The sequence below is a fragment of the Erinaceus europaeus genome, chromosome 18, assembly GCF_950295315.1.
Source record: "Erinaceus europaeus chromosome 18, mEriEur2.1, whole genome shotgun sequence".
Lineage (NCBI taxonomy): Eukaryota > Metazoa > Chordata > Mammalia > Eulipotyphla > Erinaceidae > Erinaceus > Erinaceus europaeus.
This window is the reverse complement of record NC_080179.1, coordinates 35798768-35819058: the sequence shown is the minus strand read 5'-3', so window position 1 is coordinate 35819058 and position 20291 is coordinate 35798768. Positions and strand designations below refer to the sequence as shown.

General features: G+C 40.3%; 1 protein-coding gene across 2 annotated transcripts in view; it reads right to left on the bottom strand.

The window, feature by feature from the left end:
• Positions 1-20291, bottom strand: part of CYTIP (cytohesin 1 interacting protein) — a 76195-nt gene that overhangs the window by 46918 nt on the left and 8986 nt on the right. The window contains exon 2 of one of the 2 annotated variants that reach the window (XM_060177907.1): positions 8993-9129. The exons of the other annotated variant lie outside the window; for it this stretch is intronic. The gene's annotated coding sequence lies outside the window, so the exon portion shown is untranslated. The remainder of the gene's footprint in view (positions 1-8992; positions 9130-20291) is intronic. 2 annotated transcript variants of the gene reach the window in all.

Here is a 20291-nt window from a genome sequence, read left to right as displayed (position 1 = left end):
AGGACAGAGAGAAATGGAGAGAGGAGGGGAAGACAGAGAGGGGGAAAGAAAGATAGACACCTGCAGACCTGCTTCACCACTTGTGAAGCAACTACCCTGCAGGTTGGGAGCCAGGGGCTTGAACTGGGATCCTTAAGCTGGTCCTTGTGCTTTGCACCATGTGTGCCTAACCCACTGCACTGCCTGACTCCTGGCAGTGAATTTTTAACAAAAATGTGTCAATTATGAAGACTTGACTTTAATACATGATATATATATAAATTTCAACAACACCCCAGGTTACGAAGGTAATGATTCATCAGTAAATCAGCACTACTAATTCAGTACAGCAGGCTACCTGCCCCCTAAGAATTTTATAAGGTTAGATAAATTTTTTAGCATTCAAAAAGGCCAAATAGGAATTCTGGGTTTGCTTGATATAAAGTCACAAAAGTCAACTGACAACCAATTTTTATAGATGGCTACTAAAACTATACTGTTTGTATTTTAATCTTAATATCAAACTAACATAAATTGTAGGAAATTGATTAACTTTACAGATTGGAGGTGTCAAAGAAATAGTTGAGTCTGTTAGAATGCCAGTGTGCATGTCAGGGGCTTCGTAGGCTGTAGGTTTAGCCCCTGGTATGACCTTATGTTGGACAATGCCTCTCTCTGCTCCTCTCTCTCTCTCTCTCTCTCTGTCCCCCTTCTCACTTTATTTCTCTCAGGATTGTCTCTTCCTTTATGTCAGAAAGATGTTTCTGAAAACAATTCAGAGCAAATTATATACCTATTCAAAAAATTTCAGGGGCAGAGTAATGGTGCACCTGGTTGAGCACACACATTACAGTGCACAAGGACCTGGATTCAAGCCCCTGCTCCCCACCTGCAGGAGGAAAGCTTCACAAGTGTTGAAGCAGGGCTATAGGTATCTGTCTGTCTCTCTCTTTCTTCCCCTCCTCTCTTAACTTCTCTCTGTCTCTATTTGATAATAAATATTTAATAAAAGAAGATTTCAACAGTGCTTCATATACAAAAGATAAAATCAACCATAGATTTTCAATGTTTTATTTGATTTCATTCTCTGAACTGTCCTATCACAGTTTTATATATTTTTTGAGACTGAGCTTATTATATAGATTATAAACAAAGCTTTTTATTTCTCTCTACAAGTGCCATCTCTCAAATTTGACCTTATGGAGCGTGGTGGTGATACACCTGATAAAATGCATATGTTATCTTGTTCAAGTGTCTGGGTTCAAGCCTCTGTTCCTCACCTGTGAGGAGAATCTTGATGAGCGGTAGAGCAGTACCGTAGTGTTTTACTTTCTCTTTGCCCCATATCTCTCACCCTGTCCTCCTCCCTCTCTAATTCTCTCTGTCTCTATAGTAAAAGAAAAAAAATACCACTGGGATGAATGGAGTCATGCAAAAATCAACCCCAGAAATAAGGAGATAACTCTGTGGTGAAGAGTAAGAAGGAGAAGGAGAAAACCAAACTCATGCCATTTGTACATAAATTGTTAAACAGACATTTCAACTTTTAAAAAAAGGAAAATATAGAGCAGTAGATATTTACCAAGCTTGAATTAAATATATTTTTCTTATGTATTAAAAATGAAAGACCAAACTACTAGGAAAAGGCTGTGATCATACACTACCAAGATCTTCAATCTTTAGTAAGAATGAGAACAGAATTGCTTTAAAATACAGACAGAATGTTTTCCAAAACGAATGTCCCAGCTTTAGAGGAGACTCCTCTTCCTTGGGGTATTTTGTTTCTCAATATGCAATCACTCTTAGGAAGAATTGTCTCTGTACAGATGAGATAAGCCCTGATGTTTGTGGGACACAGGGAGGAGTGTGTCAAGGCAAGTACAGACTGTAGAAACCAAGGCAGGGGGTTTAGAAGAAAAAAACTGTCTAATTTATTATCATCATTTTTTGTTAATCAAAAGATTTATTTACCTATTTATAAATGAGAGAGGTAAGGAGAGCCCCTGCACGCCACTGGCAGGACGTCATTCCAAAGATGGAGCTCTGGACCTTACATGTTGCCCTATTGTCTGTTCTTTAGTCAACAAACACACCACCCTCAGAGACAGGTCTAGTAGGGTGGCTAATAGAAGTTCTTTTGGCAAAATACTTGGATTCAAGTCCTGGCCCTGCTGCCTTAAAGGCAGTGTAACCCTGAAAAACTAATCAGCTAACTTCTCTGCTGTGAGCTGAACTTAACCCCTCAGAAGTCACTTGTAAAAGCCCTGGTCACCCCCCTCTACCGGGGCTATAGTTGGAAACAGGGTGTATATAGTGAAGACTGAATGAGATATATCCCAAGGGTGAAGCCATTATCTAATGCATGACTAGTATCCTCATAGAAGATAACAGAGAGTTCTGGTGTTCTTGCTTGTGCAGTCTCTCTCCATCTCTTTCTCTCTCCCTCTCTCTCTCTCTCTCTCTTTCTGTCATAACACAACTAGCTAGACAGACAAACAGACAATAGATAACTTTCTCCAGGAAGGCAATAAACTAGTGACTTGATTTTTGTTTTAACTTTCCCACTTCTAGAACTGTAAGAAACTAAATTGCTCTTCTGTAACCTAATTAGTCTATGGTATTTGTCATGACAGGCAAAGCTGGCTAACTCTAGTTTTCACGTAGTTAAAAATCAACATTTTGCAGAGAGGCAGAGAGGAATGGATAAGGTGACCTCCACAGTGCTCTTGGTTGGTGTAGTGAAGTAGCACTATCAAGTAGGATTTTAAATAATAAGAACTCAAAAGGAAACACTTTACAGAAATATACTTCTATGTGTACTACCCTATGCACAAGCCAACATTCACCCATTCTGCTAAGATGCCTCCTTCTGGAGCAGTCTAGTGACTGGCTACATACATCACAGTGTGTGTCCTTGCTTTATCAAGGAAGGTTCAGTTGTGAAGTATTCTCAGAGTCAATGTCTGTAATAAAACCCTTTGTTATTGCTTAGCCCAATTAAGACAGTTGTAGGGTAGGGGTAGCTGCTTCCTTAAAGAAATAAAAAATTCCTGCGTGGCCTTCTGTTTTTAAGATAGTTGTTGGATTGTTTATTTGTTCACTTTATTTTGGCTTTTGGCCTTTATTTGCACAAGAGGCCTTTATTTGATTTTCTGGAATATTCAATGGCTTGTTATGTTTTTTTTTCTAGGTTTGCTTACTCATTTTATTTGTCCTTTGCATAGGAAGTCTTAGTACCTAGACCAGTGTTGGAGCAGAGGTAAAGTGACCTTGGTAATGTTGGAATAGTTTTCATTGATGCAAGAAAAAGTTAATTTAGCCCAGTGACTCTTTTTTAAAAATCTCTTTTAATTTATTTTTTATTGGATAGAGACATAGAGGAATTGAGAGAGGAGGAAAGATATAAAGGAAGAGAGACAGAGAGATACCTGAAGCCCTGCTTAACTGCTCGTGAAGCTTCTCCTTCTGCAAGCAGGGACCAGGGGCTTGAGCCCAGGTTCTTGCACACTGTAATGTGTGTGCCTACCCAGGTGCTCCACTACCCTGCCCCAGGCGACTCTCATCTGTGCAAGAATTGTGAAACAAGAAGGAATGTTCCAGTGCCTTGTGACACAGAACTGCAATGATGAAAACAGGGCACAGACCAGTCAAGTGAATACACTTTACCATGAGTGCACATACCAGCTTAAGTTTCCATCCACCATGTGGGACCATCTGCACAGGGGAGCTTTACAAGAATTGGGGCACTGCTGTGGTGTCTCTCCTTGCTTTGTCTCTGTTTCTCTTTATCTAAAAGAAGAAGAAGGAGGAGGAGAAGAAGAAGAAGAAGAAAAAGAAGAAGAAGAAGAAGAAAGAGTCTATAATTAGGAAAGACATTGTGCAGGTATGGAGCTTCTGATGACTTTTAAAAAAAAGGAAGAAAAGATAAAGGAAAAGAAACTCAGTGATTTACAGGCAATTAAAAAACATACAACCACAATGTGTTAAAAACAATATGGTACAGTTATATAGGTTCCCATACTTGCTTACACATACTATTGAGAATTACTTATCTATTTATGGTATGTTTAGTATTCGTTTTTAGGCTAAGCTTTTGTTTTGTTTAATGTTGTAAGGAATTCTTCTTTTTCTTTTCTTGATGCCTCAAAAATGCACTATTTCACCACTCACAGATGGGCATTTTCATTCTTTCTTATTTCAGAAAGCGAGAATCTTCCTAGGTCTTCCTCTAGTGCCATGGCACTTTCACATGGTGCAGGGTTTCATATCCAGGTCACACACCTAGCAAAGCATGTTTCCTACCAGGTGAGCTCTTCCAATCTTCATATTCCTGTCCTGTTTTCTTCCAACCAATAAAGGTTTTCTTCCAGACAAACTGCTGACACCACCTCAAATTTAAAAAGGAGTCTAGCACATCCATGGGTCATCTATTTTCCATGGACTTCAAAGGTTTTGGTCTGGTCTGCTGAAATCCACTGTTTGTTGATCATTAAATGGCAGCCATCCATTGTCGAACTTATTGGCCACTTGTCATTTCTTCTTCCTGCACCATATACACACGGTTCTATTTCAAAATCCTAATCCTTCATTCAAAGTCAACACACAACTGACTCTGCCCCATCTGTCTCCCCTTAGCCAACAGCATGGCCTGTATCAGCCTCAGAGCTCAGCTTGGACTGAATTTACCTCACGGCGGAAGCAGTGCCTTGTGACAGAACTGGAACATGAGAGTTTTCAGATAACTTCTTAGAAATCAAGGAACTAGAATTTCATATAGTTCTGGGATCCAGGAAACACTAATAAGAAATTTTGCCCAGCCTCTTAATGAAATCCAGCCGGTCAGACTGTGATTCGAGGTCCTTCACATTCCAGTGGCTCTTGTGACCTCATGCCACTTTGCACCCTGGATGCTGGCCTTCCTTCCCACCCTCTGGTAGAGTGTTGTTCCTCTTCATGATCCTGACACCCACCTCTCCTTCTGCCAAAAGCAATAGCCAGCCCAGCCCCCCCACATCAATCTTCACCCTTATCTAGTTCACTCTCTATCTTGAATCTTAGCTCATCATTATCTAGCACAGAGATACTGATTGTGCAAAGGACATCAAGGGGACATTGTGAAATGAGTGGTTTAGCCCAAGATAGGCAGCAGCTGGCCTTGTCCCTCACACGGGAGCCAGGGGAAATGGCCATGAAGTTTGGAACTATTTGCTGCCCAGGAACACTGGCCTCCTGTGCTAAACACACCGCCTGACCAGACTTGAGTTCCTGTCACCCCTGACAGTAAAGAGCAAACCATTCCAGGAAGATCTGTGAAAAAGAAGACTGAATGCACAACTGTAGCACTGGCCTCGAGAAGGTCTTGTTTGCTTTCCCCATTATGCCACAAACTAGCCCTATGGCTGAGGATGGCAAAGTCAGTGCCCATTTGGGGGTATTTTCTTCTGTATTCTCAACACATGGAGAAATTGACATCATTATGAGGATCAAAACAAATGGCATTGGAAATGAAAACAACAACTTCTTTGAGAATGTAAACACCTACAAATCCAGGTTTTATTATAGCTTAAATCGCTTTATTGGGGAAATGATGGTTTACACAGAAGTTATCACCTGTGCAAAGTCCCAGAAGGATGCTAGAATTTGCCACACAACCTACATTCTCTGGAGTCACACTCCTAAATCCCATCGAGGTCTGAGTCCACAGCTGCTCACTGTAACAGTGGTGATATGGTATTGCGAATCCATTGGGGGGCACCACTCTAGCCACAGGATAAACTTCAGATTTGTTCCCTTACTCAAACACAGCCCCAAGATGGAGGAAATCTTGTGGCAACAGCTAGGAATCAAGTCAGGGTAGAGGGCACCACCTAGCAAAATGGACAGAGACTAGCCAGTTGATGCTAACTCACCTGAGACCCTTGGCCTATGCTAGCAACTACAGGTGCCTATTCAATATCACTGGGACCAAGTCAACAAAGCATCTATTCTCCAGTCTAAGTTTATTTGAACTGATCATTCACAACCAACAGGAAGGAATGGATGAGGGAGGAAGAGGGAAAAGGACACATACCCAAGAGTCTCTGGACTTCTCTGTAGAGCTTCCTGCTCTTGGCCTATACACTTCCTTCCCTTTAGGAGGGTATGATCTCTTATTTCCTCTTTTACTTACCCCTTTTCCTCCTGCTTCTGCCTAATAAATTTCTGTTTATCTGATACAGCCCATTTGGAAGACTATATGGAGGGCCCTTAAACAAATAAAAATGGAAGTGCCTTATGACCCATAAATACCACCCTTGGGCATTTATTCAGTGGACACTCAAGTATTAATGTGAAGGGACACATGCACCCCTGTGTTCATAGCTGCATTATTCACAACACCCAAACAGTGAAGCAGCCTAAATGACCATCCACAGAAGTTATAATATTCCATGGAATAATACTCTGCAATAAAAAATTATATTTTGTCCTCTGGGACAAAAAGGATGGAACTAGAGGTGTTATTCTTAGCAAAATAAGTAAAGAGATAAAAGAAAACTACCAAATGGTTTCACCCATGGGTAGAATCTAGAGATATGATTTACATAAACTTGTAAAAAAATCCAAATAAGACAGAAGCAAGAAAACTGTTTGTAAGATTTGTGAGAACTCCGGATGATGATCTTTGGGAGGTGGGAGGGTGGAGGTACAGAGCTTTGGTGGTGGGTGTGGTGTGGAACTGTACATTTTGATAATACAATCTTATAACAAACATTAATAACAAATAAAAATTTAAGGAATTCTATTTATGTCACTAGTTGAATTGAATTGGTATCCTAAAATTCTTTTTCTGAGATACAAACAGGACCTGAAGTGACTTTTGGAGGGGTTGAGTCCACAGCAACACCCACATGACTATGTTCCCCTTACTCCCCTGTACTTAGGAGAGGAAGAAGGTCAACTGGCTCAGTGCTTAGGCTCTTAGAAAGAGCCCTCAGATACAAAACAGGACCACTTAGGCCACACTTGCACAGTAAGTGCTTCCTGCAATCACTGTGAGCATTGTTCTCAGCTTGCTCTCTAGCTGTATTGATGCTATGTTCTTTGAATATATTGGGTGGTTGAGAAAGTCAAAAATGTATTTTTCTTTTTTAAATTTTCATTAGTGATTTGATAATGATTAACAAGATTCTAAGATAACAAGAGTACAATTCCATATAGTTCCCAACACCAGAGTTCCATGTCCCATCCCCTCCATTAGAATCTTCCATATTCTATCACGAGAATAATTCCACTTTCATGTATTTGTGACCCTTAAAGAAAAAAGTTTTAAAAAAATCACATCTTAGTTTAATCAAAATTAGATTAAAGTGTGTCAGATGAGCAGATAAGATTTCGAGGACAGAAGCTTTGTCTGACTGGGTGTTACACGGAGGTGGCTGAGGCCACACTGAGCGAGTCTGCACACACACAAGGTATTGAAATGAAACATGCCTCTCCAGACCCTTCAAGCTCCTATCCAGCGAGACATGGGCAAATGTGGCAGAGCCATACTAAGCATGTTGAAGGATCCACTAAAGGTCAAATAGCTCTTGGTCTGAACAGTTTCTTCTTATTTAGACCAAGTAAACCAATGTAAAATGGAAACAATACAGACTTAAATACACTTGGAACTGAGGTAGAGGAGAACAAGAATGTATATAAACACATTTTAGGTCAACAAAGTCAGAAAAAAATTAAAGTTGTCATCATTACTTTACAGGAGAGGTAAAGAAATAAACCATTTTGCTAAAGAGAAAAAAAATCTTTCATGTTTTCCTGATGGTGGTTCAGCTTCATATGACCAGCCCTGTCACACAGAGACCTCCAGCACTGTCCTGACTGATCACCTTGGAGAATAAATATTAAATCTGCAGAAGAGATGCACCTGGGTGGGGTGGGTGCCTGTGGTGGTGCACCTGAGGCACTCACATTGCAGTGTTCAAATCCCTGATCCCCACCTGCAAGGGGAAAGCTTCAGGAGTGGTGAAGCAGGGCTACAAGTGTATATCTCTATCTCTTTTCCTGTCTACCCTTCCTCTCTCAGTTTCTCTCTGTCTCTATCAAATGAATAAAGTTAAAAGAAATGTATCTGAAGAGAAACAAAAGTTATTGGACAATTAAATTTCTCACTGGGATCTCAAGGAAGCAGTGTTCATGGCTAAGCAATGAAAGAACAGCCTAGTGTGTGTAACTTGATGAACAAAGACAGGAAAATATATCACTGGCTTCTGGCCACATGCTAAGGAACTGACTGGAGGAGAAGCCAGATTGCTAGGCTCTGTCACTCCCATGGGTGATGTTCAGCTCCTGCACTGCCTGTTAAACTGACTGATAAGATTCCCTGCTCTCCTTTAAGCTGCCATGGCTGGCCTCCCAGATTATAGCTGTTGTAAAAGGAAAGGTGTTGGTGTCATATCTTTGTCTTTCTCCTATCACCTGGCAAGATGTTCTGTACTGTGACAGACAAAGCCATTATTGAATTGCAAATGTCTTCTTCTCTGCTCATCTTAGAGTGCAGACCCAGGGTTTTGTCCCCAGAAAAGGGCTAGAGACACCTCCTCCCTTCCTCTGATTTTAAGATTCAGGAATCATGGGTGCAGTGGGGTTCACTGTCATGAGCTTTGACTTGTTTTCCAATCAGTACAAAGTGTTTTTGAAGCGAAAAGTTTCCTAAATTCTTAAACGATACGTAGTCCATACTAAGTGTTCTTGCCACCCTCCACTGTGGTCCTCACTTTTTGTTATTCCCCACTCCATGGCTCAGTGATGACTCAAGGCTAAAGGGCTGGCCCCCTGTATCTGGAAAAGCAGAAACACCTACATCAGAGAACACTCCAGGAAGAAACTCCACTTCTGTGAAATGGGGAGTGTCCAGGGGCCCACTGGGAGGTAACACAGCTATTGCCATTTTTTCAAGTGAACCACTACTGAGTGTAAACTTCCCTTTTCCTCCACTTTTGAAATGTGTTTTCCCTAAGGGCACAAAGCTTGTCACATCAGGGGACTTTGGATTTCACAGAACTTTGAAGACGGTCTTGTTCTTACTCAAAGCACTCTGAAGCCCTCTTTGTCATTCTGGAAGTGTGTATGTAGCATTGAATTATTTACTTGATTTTACAGGCTTCTGGAGGACTTAAAAGCAAAGAGAAATACATTTCTGTGTTGTTTCCAGATACGTACTAGGAATCGGTATTAAGTTTGCAATTGCTTTGTTTCTTTTCCTTCCTTAAAAAATTATAACAATGGGGCTAGGTGGTGGTGCACTTAGTTGAGTGCACATGTTACAATGTGCAAGGACTTGGGTTTGAGCCCCCCAACTCCCACCTGCAGGGGGAAGCTTTGCAAACGGTGAAGCAGGTCTGCAGGTGTCTCTCCATCTTTCTCCCTCTCTATCACCTCCACCTCTCTCAATTTCTGTCTCTATCCAATAAATAAAGATAATAAAATTATAACAAGGTTTGTAGCAGACCATTAAAAAATTGAGATTGCGAGCCAATTTTAGGGGGAAGAAATGTTGAGAACAAACCAGTGGACTTCCCAGAAGTTATCTGACTTGCATTCATTTTTTTCTTTCACTTTTTTTTAAGCTGGTATTTGAACACTACTAAGAATAAACAAGATACAATGGACTTTACAGAAGGAAGAAAAAGAAGATAAGCACTGAACTAAATTCATAGGCTGGGAGTCAGAGCTTACCATACATTGAATACAATTTCTCCCTAGATTTTTACTCCACAGCTTTTAAAAGCACTGCACTTTTTTTTTTTTTCTTTTTCCCTGCAGAGGGTACCTCCATACATTCCCCACCTCTTATTTGTCATTCCTGTCTATATGAATGGTCAATGAGAAGCCATTTGCAAAGCTTGAGTTGGAGGACTTTCAAACTTACCTAAAAAGTTAATGGCACCATTTTACTGAGATAGACAATGTGACACAAAATAAAACGACCTGCCTGGGGACATGAGGGTGGTTAGCAAGAGCTGTAGTGCAAGGCTCACAGCTCCTTCATGGATAAACACTCTCCTTCCAAACTATACTAAAGTTTACGAAAAGAGTATCATTTGAATCCCTTTTTCCTGTCCTTCCTCATAACTCCAGCCTTCTAAGCTTTTATTTTTGTGCTTTATTTTTTAATGAAAGCTATACTTTCAATGTAGCTTACCAGGTATCTTTCCAATAAATTATAATCAATTCATTTGTTGCTAATGGCATCAAGATTTTAGGCTCTCCTGCCTGATCATTCTTCTGTTCCTCCTGGTAAAAATAACTCATTGCTGCTATTTCCTGACTTTAGGCCTAATTCTCACACACATTTCTGGCTTTGCTGTTATCCTGCTCCTTCTCATATGCTGTAGATCAGATGGCTCTGAGTTCTGAAGCCTGACACAAGAATCATTTAATACTCAGTCCTGCTGCCTACTGCCTGTCATCCATCCATCACTTCAGAAATGAATATGTAAGTATGTCTTTCACAGTCTTGGCAGAACAAAATTTTTAAAGACGGACTGATTTACAACATTTTACCAATTTGCTAGAAATATATTCTGACACACACAGAGGGGGAAAAAAGCAATACTAAAGCAAAACTATAGGAAAGCAAAGAGAAAAAAACATTCTATTCTCATTCTTCAGGTACTTTGGAAACAATATAAAGCAACACTAGCAAAACACTGGCTTTCTTTTTTCTTGTTATTTGAAATTAAATTAATCTAAATTTTTTTTAACTTTGTCATTTGGGCTAGGGTAAGAAAATAGAATGTAGATTCAATAATGGTATGAAATCTCATTTTTAAACAGTAAAAATTCACTGTGCTAAATGTGCCCATTGAATTAACATGCCCATTTTTTAAAGAATGAAAAATGTTATGAATATGAAGGTGACTATATGCTAATAGTCTTTCTCCTGAATTCCTGCCACCTCAGGCAAAGGTAATTTTACAGATAAGTCACAGAATTTTAAACTCACATGGACAATGGCTTCAGTTTTTTCATCTTCAGTCTACATAACAATAGCAATTGAGGTGACTCAGACAGTGGCATGATTAATAAAAGATGGGACCCTCAAGCATGAGACCCAGAGTTCCATCCCCCAGGCATCACATGTGCCAATGATACTCCAGTTCCCTCTTCCTCTCTTTATAAATATACACACATAAATCTATCTTTAAAAAGAAGAATTTGTAATAGTCATTACAACTATATCGTAAGTGTGGAAATTATTAATTTTTTCCTCTAGGAGAATAAAGTGCAAAGAAACAGGAAAAAGGAGTATGAGAAGGAAGATGAGGAAAATAAGAGGTGAGAGAAGATAAAGCAGTGGGGTGAAACGGTGTGGAAACAGGTAAAGCTCTTTCTGACTTAAGTGATAACAGAGTAAGGTAGATGATGCTCCAGTCTGACTAAAAGTTATTTTCAGCTTCATAACTCAAGACATTCTGTCCAGCTATCCTGACAAATGATGTTTCTATTCGGGGGGGGGGGGGAGGCAGGTAGTGGCGCACCTGGTTGAGCGCATGTATTACAATGCACAAGGACCCGGGTTCGAGCCCCTGGTTCCCACCTGCAGGGGGAAAGCTTTGTGAATGATGAAGCAGGGCTGCAGGCGTCTCTATGTCTCTCTCCCTCTCTATCATCCCCTTCCTTCTTGATTTCTGGCTGTCTCTATCCAATAAATAAAGATAATTTAAAAAAATTTAAATGATGTTTCTATCCACAAGAATGTTTGTCTAGAACCCCAAAATGAATGAGCATATAGAGTTAAACAACACCCTCCCTCAGCTTCATGCTATAGAGAAGAGAACTTAGTAGAAATAGGCCTTTCAGTCAGCCCAATAACACATAGAATATTGTCGTAAATAAATCAAAACAAATAAATCCATCCTAGATGAACACCAACAAATGTAAGGATTGGGTTGGCAGGAGACAGTGCTCTCTATGGTCTCAGCAGTTATCCATAGGTGGGTGTCTAGAAAAGGTGCACTGTATCCTCACATATACACAAAACCACCAGAGTTTGGAGAATTGAGAATGTTCTTTTGTTAAAATTTGACACATGAGCATCTGATTGATCCTTGGGTTTCTTAGGTAGAAGGGCTAAGGTCGAACAGATTGGTAAAATGCAAATATTCTCCACTGGGTTTGTCACATAAAAAAACTAAATGTGGGACCTAACTTTAGCATAAGCAGTTCCTGAGGACCCAGGTTCAATCCATCCTACTGTCAGTTGGCAACTTTGAGCAGTGATCTGGTCTCCATAAAATAAATAACTCTTACAGGAGAGAGAAAATTCATGGCTCATCTTTTTCTAAAGCTTGCAAGCTTAGGAAGCCATCTGAGGAAGAAAGTCACTCACATGTGATTCAGTGACTACACACAAGAACCTCATCTCACCATGCATTCACCTTCCTCTAACAGTTTAAACAGAGAGTTGAGAATACAGGAAAAAGGAAAATATACCCTAGTGTCTCAAAATTAAAAAGTAAAAAAATATATAGAAAGAAGAAAAGAAAATGTTCTGGTCTACCTCTTAGCCATTGCAGAAGGGAACACATTGAATTTGGAAGAAGTAGGAGAAAGAGGAGGAGGAGAAGGAGAAGAAGAAGGAGAAGAATGCTTGCGTTTATGGGGCCATAGTTGCTGCCAGTGTGACCTAGTTGTCTTTGGCTCCCTTTTCTTCTAGGTGGATGTGGTGAGAATGACTGATGTTCTTAACAGCATTTACTGCTGGTGTTAAATATAGATATTTCACAAAAAGATTCTTATCTGTGAGGAGTGGAAAACACAGTTACACATGATGAAAGACTCAGGAAGGGTGGGACGTGGCCCCCCTTCTCCACACACACTTCATCTGTGAACAAAGCTCCCACTGTTTGCAGAGGAAAGTCTGTACCCAAAAGCAGTAGTCAAATGTGTGGTGGAGACTGATAATCAGCTCCATTATGAATAATGTTAGCAAAAACAAAAAGTATATCTTACCTGAAGGCATAACGGAAAAATGACACCCTATTCAAAACTGAAAACAGGATACACAGATATTGTTATAGGGCACAAAGAGAATTGTCAGTTCTGAAGTTCTGAACACCATCACCTTTGGCACAAGATACCAAAGATTTGGAGCAATGAGCAAGGGCTTTTGCTTCAAAAACAGCAGTTATACGGCTTTGATATGCAGCTTTCTGTACAATTTGGATCTTGTCATTTAAGACCAACATGGAAAGATAGAAAGAAAGGTTGGCGGTCTCACTTCTCATAAGCGTGGCACGCAAGAGTTCACCACTCCACAGTGACACTTAACAAAATACGCCATGGCCTCTTACACCAACACTTTGAGTAAACATCTTTGGCTTTGCTATGAAACAGGTTTGAGTCTCTAGGAATTGAGTAGAGGAAATCATAGTACCTTAATTTGTGAGAAAACAGCCCACTGGCATTCCTTCTCTTGAAAGGCTTGTATTTAATTATGATTTGATTTTTTTATGTAAAAAGCAGGATCTTCTGGGTCAGCAAGGTAGCTCACTGAGTAGGGTGTGTGCCTTGCCACATTCAAAGTCCAGATTGAGCCCACAACCACGTGGGCTCTGCTATGGCATCTGGGCACATCAGTCTCTCCCTCTCTGCCTCTCTCTGTCTCTGTTTGAATGCAAAGGGTGGCCCTGCACAGTGAATCTGAATTTTTGAGAGGTCCCAGCTCCACCAAACAGATAAAGAACATGTAAGCAGAGCAATTGGGAACCAAACCAATCACTCATCTTAGAGTATTTTTTCATCTATCTCTTTATTTTTGCAGCACTGTGGCCTCACACCTCACGTGTGCATGATACCACTGTCTCTGATATCACTTCTTTATCCTTTTATTCCAAATAGAGACAAAAAGAGACAGCAGTAATGTAGCACCATCATTCTAGTCTATAGAGCTTACTCCAGCATTGTGGTCCTCTCGTGATGCCACGGTTCAAACATGGGATGTTGCACCACCCACTGCACCATAGTTGTCTTATGGAAAAATGGAATGAATGGTCTCAATTAAATCAAGCTATTTTTTAAATTTATTTTTATTTATTGGGAGGGGGACAGCTGACAGTAAAATACAGTAGTTGTTACATGTGTAACATTTTTGTGTTCCACATAACACTCTCACCCCCCTACACACCTAGGTCCTCCTCCACCATCATGCACCAGGACCTGAACCCCACCCCACTCCAAAGTGGAACTTTAATGGAACAGACCAAACTTACTCCAAGTTCTGCTTTCTGTTTCCCTTTCTGTTCTTATTTTCAGCTTCTATCCATCCTTCTCTTTCTAACTGATCTCACTTCACATGTTTCCTTCAAGCTCCGTCCAACAGAAGGTGAAGAAGGTGAACTTAACTATCTTTTTTTTTCTCTCAGAAAGACTGTGAAAAGTATATGCAAAATAGCTATTGAGAAAGGCATACTATACTGTATGTCTGGCTTTAATAAAAGTGAGGCACATCTTACCTCTGTCATACAAGGTCCCATGCTATGGGACAGTGACATTCTCACTTTCACAGAGTACAAAGTACAAGACATGAAGTAATACAACACACTCCAAGAAGACAAAGCAAAGAGACGAAATCTTGAGGCAGGGCTAGGAGTTTCCTCTGACAGAGGGCCAGTAGGTTAATGACCAATGTAACCTCAGTGGTTAGAGATGTTGCCCTAGGCAAAAATCAACTTCTCACGTGTGAATGAAAGTATATAAGGAGAGTAATGAAAGAAAAAAACACAGATAACTGGTCAGAGATGGGAAGAAAGAGATGTGTACCACAGGTGTGTGTGTGTGTTCTTAGTCAGAACCACCAAGCAGCTCACCTGTCTGGGTGAGTAATAACCCTTATCTGCTGCACTCAATGCTTTGGTCTTAATTCCATAATCAGTGGGAAATCACCATTGGATTTTTTGAAGAGGCATAAGCTTACTAGGGAATTTAGGAAAAATTACTTGACAGGGTTGTATAAGATAACTGTAGACCAATTTATGTTATTCCAATAGAATTGGGCAATAAAGGTTCCGAGTAGAACCAGTGGAAAATAAATAAATAAATAAGGAAAGATCTGAAAATATACTTCTGTGAAATAAATAAAAAAAAAAATTAAAGGGCCATGCAATCAGCAAACACTGTAAAGACCCATGTGAATGAGAAGCCCTGGTTTCTAACACAACAGCTCCTTCAAGCAGACACATTTATTGAAGGAAGGCACTAGCTGGCATCACAAGTATTTTCCAGAAATATCTATCAATGACTGAAGAGAACTCCTTACAACACTCTCTGTAGTTGTGAGACCTTGTAACATGGAAACACTGAACTGCCATGGCTGTGATAAACCTACTGAGGTCTAACTGGAGACTGCAGGGAGTCCTCAGAGATTCAAGGCTCACATTAAGCTCCCTGTAAGGAAAGACCCTGCGTATTTACAAAGGTAGAAGTAGTGGGGTTCCCTCAGGGGCCAGGTTGAATGGATTTGAGGTGATCTGTTCAAAAAAAGCTTCATAGGTGAAAGACAAAAGTCCAGTGAGGGGAGGAAGCTTGGTCTGAAGCCCAGTATAGAGAAGATCATCTAAACACACTCTATGGCCTTTCACTCTGTTTCCTCTCTCTCTCTTAGGCAGGTCTTAGTTTGTTTGGTTTGGTCAGAAGTGCTCTTCCATAAAGTTTAGCTGAGATTACAAACCTGATTTCAGTCTCTAAGAGCCAACATACATACAAGCAATAGTAATAATTATGTCTAGCAAACCCAAGATGCAATAAGAAGCAAACCTCACACTTGGATTTATCTTTTCTACTTTGAGCTCCATTTTCATACTAATTTAATCACTGCCAAACACACAAGACTACTAAGAAAATCAGGTGTTTTACTTAAAGGGTTCAGTGCTTCTTTCATTGACTGTGGTACTTAGAAGATGCACAGTGATACTGTACCTGCTCACATGAAACTCAGAAAAGCACTAAACAATTTCCCCTTCACAATCAAAATGGTCCACCAGAAACCTCCAGGCTGAGGAAATAGTTCAAAGACATCTGCTAGTTTACACAGGAAGTTAACCTAATAGCATCATTTTCTATAACCCAGCAGCTACTCCTGGTGACAGCCCGTTCCCTTAACCACTGTAGCTACTCCTGGTGAGAGCATATTCCTTGAACCACTGCAGTTACTCCAGGTGAGAGCCTATTCCCTGAACCACTATAGTTACTCCAGGTAAAAGCCTGTTCCTGTTCTCTGAACCACTATAGGTACTCCAGGTGAGAGCCTGTTCCCCGAATCACTATAGTTACTACAGCCAATCTGGGGAAATGAATGTATCTCTGATAATGAGAACACAACAAGGCATGTCATAGTACTTCTAGCAGTCCACAAATCAAACTAGATATCTTTGCATGTATGTGCCTGAGTAGTTATTTCCAAGTTTATGCACAGGGAATTCTAAATGCATGTGAAAACTAACAATATTTACCTCTGGAGAGTGATCACTGGGTATAAGGAAAAGGTGTTTGTGTGTTAGTTGGTATGCCCTAATCCTCCCTCATACATGTACTTACTTCTAGAACTTCAGAAGAAAAGCTAAACTTTACAAAATAACGGTAAATCAAGAGAGGTGAACAAGTCATGCAGATATCCCACAAAGATGTTATACAACCAAGGTATCAACTGTCACTATATTTTCTGTCTTTTTGCCTTAGCTTTTTCACTTCTGTATAAAGATGGTACTAGACCAGCCAAAAAGCCCACCTGGAACATGATGCCATCTCTGTCAGGCTCACAACCTGAGATTGTGTATGACACCCACTTCATTGCAGGAAGCTTTCACGCTAGGGTATCGTCTATCTACCATCTACCTATCTACCTATCTATCTATCTTAAAATGTCAGGCCTGGGAGAGTCAGGCGGTAGCGCACCGGGTTGAATGCAGGTGGAGCAAAGGGCAAGCACCCGCGTAAGGATCCCGGTTCAAGCCCCCAGCTCCCTGCAGGGGAGTTGCTTCACAGGCGGTGAAACAGGTCTGCAGGTGTCTATCTTTCTCTCCCCCTCTTTGTCTTCCCCTCCTCTCTCCATTTCTCTCTGTCCTATCCAACAACTACGACATCAGTAACAACAATAACTACAACAATAAAACAACAAGGGCAACAAAAGGGAAAATAAATAAATAAATTTTCTTTAAATATCAGGCCTGGTGACAAGAATAAAAGCAATAAAATAGTACCTACCCAGGATTTTGTCAAGATTATAGTACCTAACACAAAAATAAGTATCCATAAAAAAACTAAACTGGGAAATGTCATGCATGTACAAACTATTGTATTTACTGTTGGCTGTAAAACATTAGCCCCCCCCAAAAAAATTAAAAAATAGAAAAATCCTAGGGCCAGGCAGTGGCACACCTGGTTGAGCTTACATATCACAATGCACAAGGACACAGGTATAAGCCCCATCCCTACCTACAGGAGGACAGCAGGTGTCTCTTTCTCTCTCTTTCCCTCTCTACCTTCACCTTTCTTCTCAATTTCTCTTTGTCTCTATTCAATAATAAATAAATAATTTTTTAAAAAATGAAAAATGCTGAGCTGTTATGCACGGGTATGGCATGTGGATACATCACCTCAAATAACAGAATCATGCTTTTATTTTTTTTAGCAAAATTACTATTCCCTCTGTTACTTTTATTAAAGAACAAGCAGGAACTAACTGTAAGGCGTAATTGCAAGAGTATGATGGCCTTGATAACAAGATAAGGACTTCTGCAAATGACACATTTACTTATGTCTGCCATGTGTTCAAAGACCACTAAATGAGAACCTTTCACCCCACTTCCCCATTCTGCTTCCCTTTCATGGTTTTCACTGGGCGTGACAGGTTGTCTGCATATTACAAATGACTGCTGTACACAAGATGTCAAGGAGATGAGTGTGTACAGTACTGTAGCTAATGTAGTTTCCAAAGTTTAGAAACTGGTTTTGGGGAGTCGGGCAGTAGTGCAGCAGGTTAAGCATAGGTGGCACATAGCGCAAGGACCGGAGTGTCTATCTTTCTCTCCCCCTCTCTGTCTTCCCCTCCTCTCTCCATTTCTCTCTGTCCTAACAATGACAAAATCAATAACAATAACAATAATAACTACAACAATAAAACAAGGGCAACAAAAGGGAATAAATAAATAAATATTAAAATAAATAAATACAATTTTTTAAAAAAGAAGAAAGAAACTAGCCCTGGTCTCATTTTGGCCAAAAATACAGGGATCTTTGCACTTGTTCTCATACACAGTCTTCTCGTCAAATATGTAAGACAGGGCAGGTCACCTCAAAGGTAGACTGGAGGACATTGTCACCTTCTCCACTGGAGTCATCCATCTTCTGTCAAGTTTGTGAAAACATGATCTCCAGAAATTTGAAATATTTGAGACATTTAAGGGAAAAGGTAGAATGACCCATGAAATTGCAAGATGAGAGAATGAGTGAGTGAGTGAGTGAGTTTTTTTTTGTAACTGGCAATCAGTCATCTTATGTTCTATAAATGTCAGTGCAACTGCCTCACACTGTGACTGCAAAGGTGAGCTACAAGCAGTCCCTCTCTTATTCAGACTCTTCTTGCTTCCTGTTTAGTTAACTTACCCAGGTATCTTAGAAATAGATAAAGCCTCACTTCAGCTCCTGATAGCTGGTTGGTCTTAGACTCATTTCCCTTTATTATATGTCTCACCTCATCTGCAACTCTTGTCTCATTTTTTTTTTTTAATTTAGAGATGACACTAACTTGCAAAGCTTCTCTCTCTCTCTCTCTCTCTCTCTCTCTCTCCTCACAATGAATTAAATAAGCAAAAGAAAAGTCTTCTGAGAAAAAAAGAAATCATACCAACTATGGTCAAGAGTCAACTTGTCGGCTTTCACTAAAATTTAACCACTTTCAACACTTTTGCTATGAACTGGAGTGAGGTTAAATAGACCAAGAGACTGAAGTAAAAAGCAAAGAACACAGACATGGATGTGGATATATATCACTGTGAATATGAAGCAAGGACTGCTTAATTGACACTTGATGTTCTCACTGGTACATGGGCTGGTTTTTAAAGGGGCAAGAAGCATTCCTAGTTGCGAAATTCTTCAGATAAAAATGAAGCAGTAACTTTCTCTGATATCATCCAAACAGACTTGGTCACAAGTTATTAGCACTGGGGTCATTCCAGGAAGAAGGCTACCAAGTATATGATAGGGAGCTCTGAACATCCAGTGTGCTGCGTGGAACTACTATTGGTAACACTCTTTTGTATGATTAAAGTGTTTGATGACAGTGGATTTTAAAAGTTCTCACCAATACTTTAAAAGGCAATGAGGACATGTTACTTAAATTGAAGGGGGTCCCTTCTGCAATGTGTGTGATCACTTGGAAGATCTTCCATGGAGAGATGAAGACTACAAGAATGACAACACTTCAAGTCAGCAAGAAGCAGCTTCACTAATCCTTGGTGTATGGCAAAGTCTAACTCCTGCTCTCCACCCCCAGACCATGCTCCTCTCCACTGCTGAAAGGAAAGGGCCTCCTCAGCCATCTAATTATATAAGCCTGCTAATCTGCTCTAACCATACCAATACTTGGTGAGGCATTTCTGTACATTCTTACTCATCTACACACACACACGCACACGCGCATGCACACACACACACACACACTCCTTACCTAGTGTAGAGAGTAAAGTAAAAAATGTCTCTTATGTGTTCTTCCCCTTGTTGACACACTGTGATATACTATCTGACATCTAAATATACTGCAAACTGATCACAGTGACACATCTAGTTGCCATCCACCCCAATACATGGCTGTAATTTTTTTCTTGTGGTGAGATCTCTTCAAGATTTACGGCCTTGTCTAATAATAAAGCCTTTATAGTGTGGCAAAGAGGCATTATATTTGCAGGGTTGTTGTGACCCCAACAGGAGTTTGGGACTGTTAGCATACAAATGATGTTAGCCTGAGGCGGGATATACAGAGAAGGGAATGTATAAAAAGCACAGATTTGGAGAAGCTCAGGCTCTTTGGATGCTGCTTCTTCTCCTAGTCAGAAGTATCTCAGCAGAGGTGCTCCTGTCATGGCTGGCTACTTCTACTGGGAACTGAACACGTGCGACTCTGCTGGTCGGTAAACTTTTAAACCCCTCTATAGCCATGAGCAACCTATACCTCAGCTGATAATTGTTCATTTTATGAGACTAAATTTGATATACTCAGACTTTATAGACCTAGTGTACTCTTAACCCCTGATGATAATTGCTTTTTTAAAAAATCT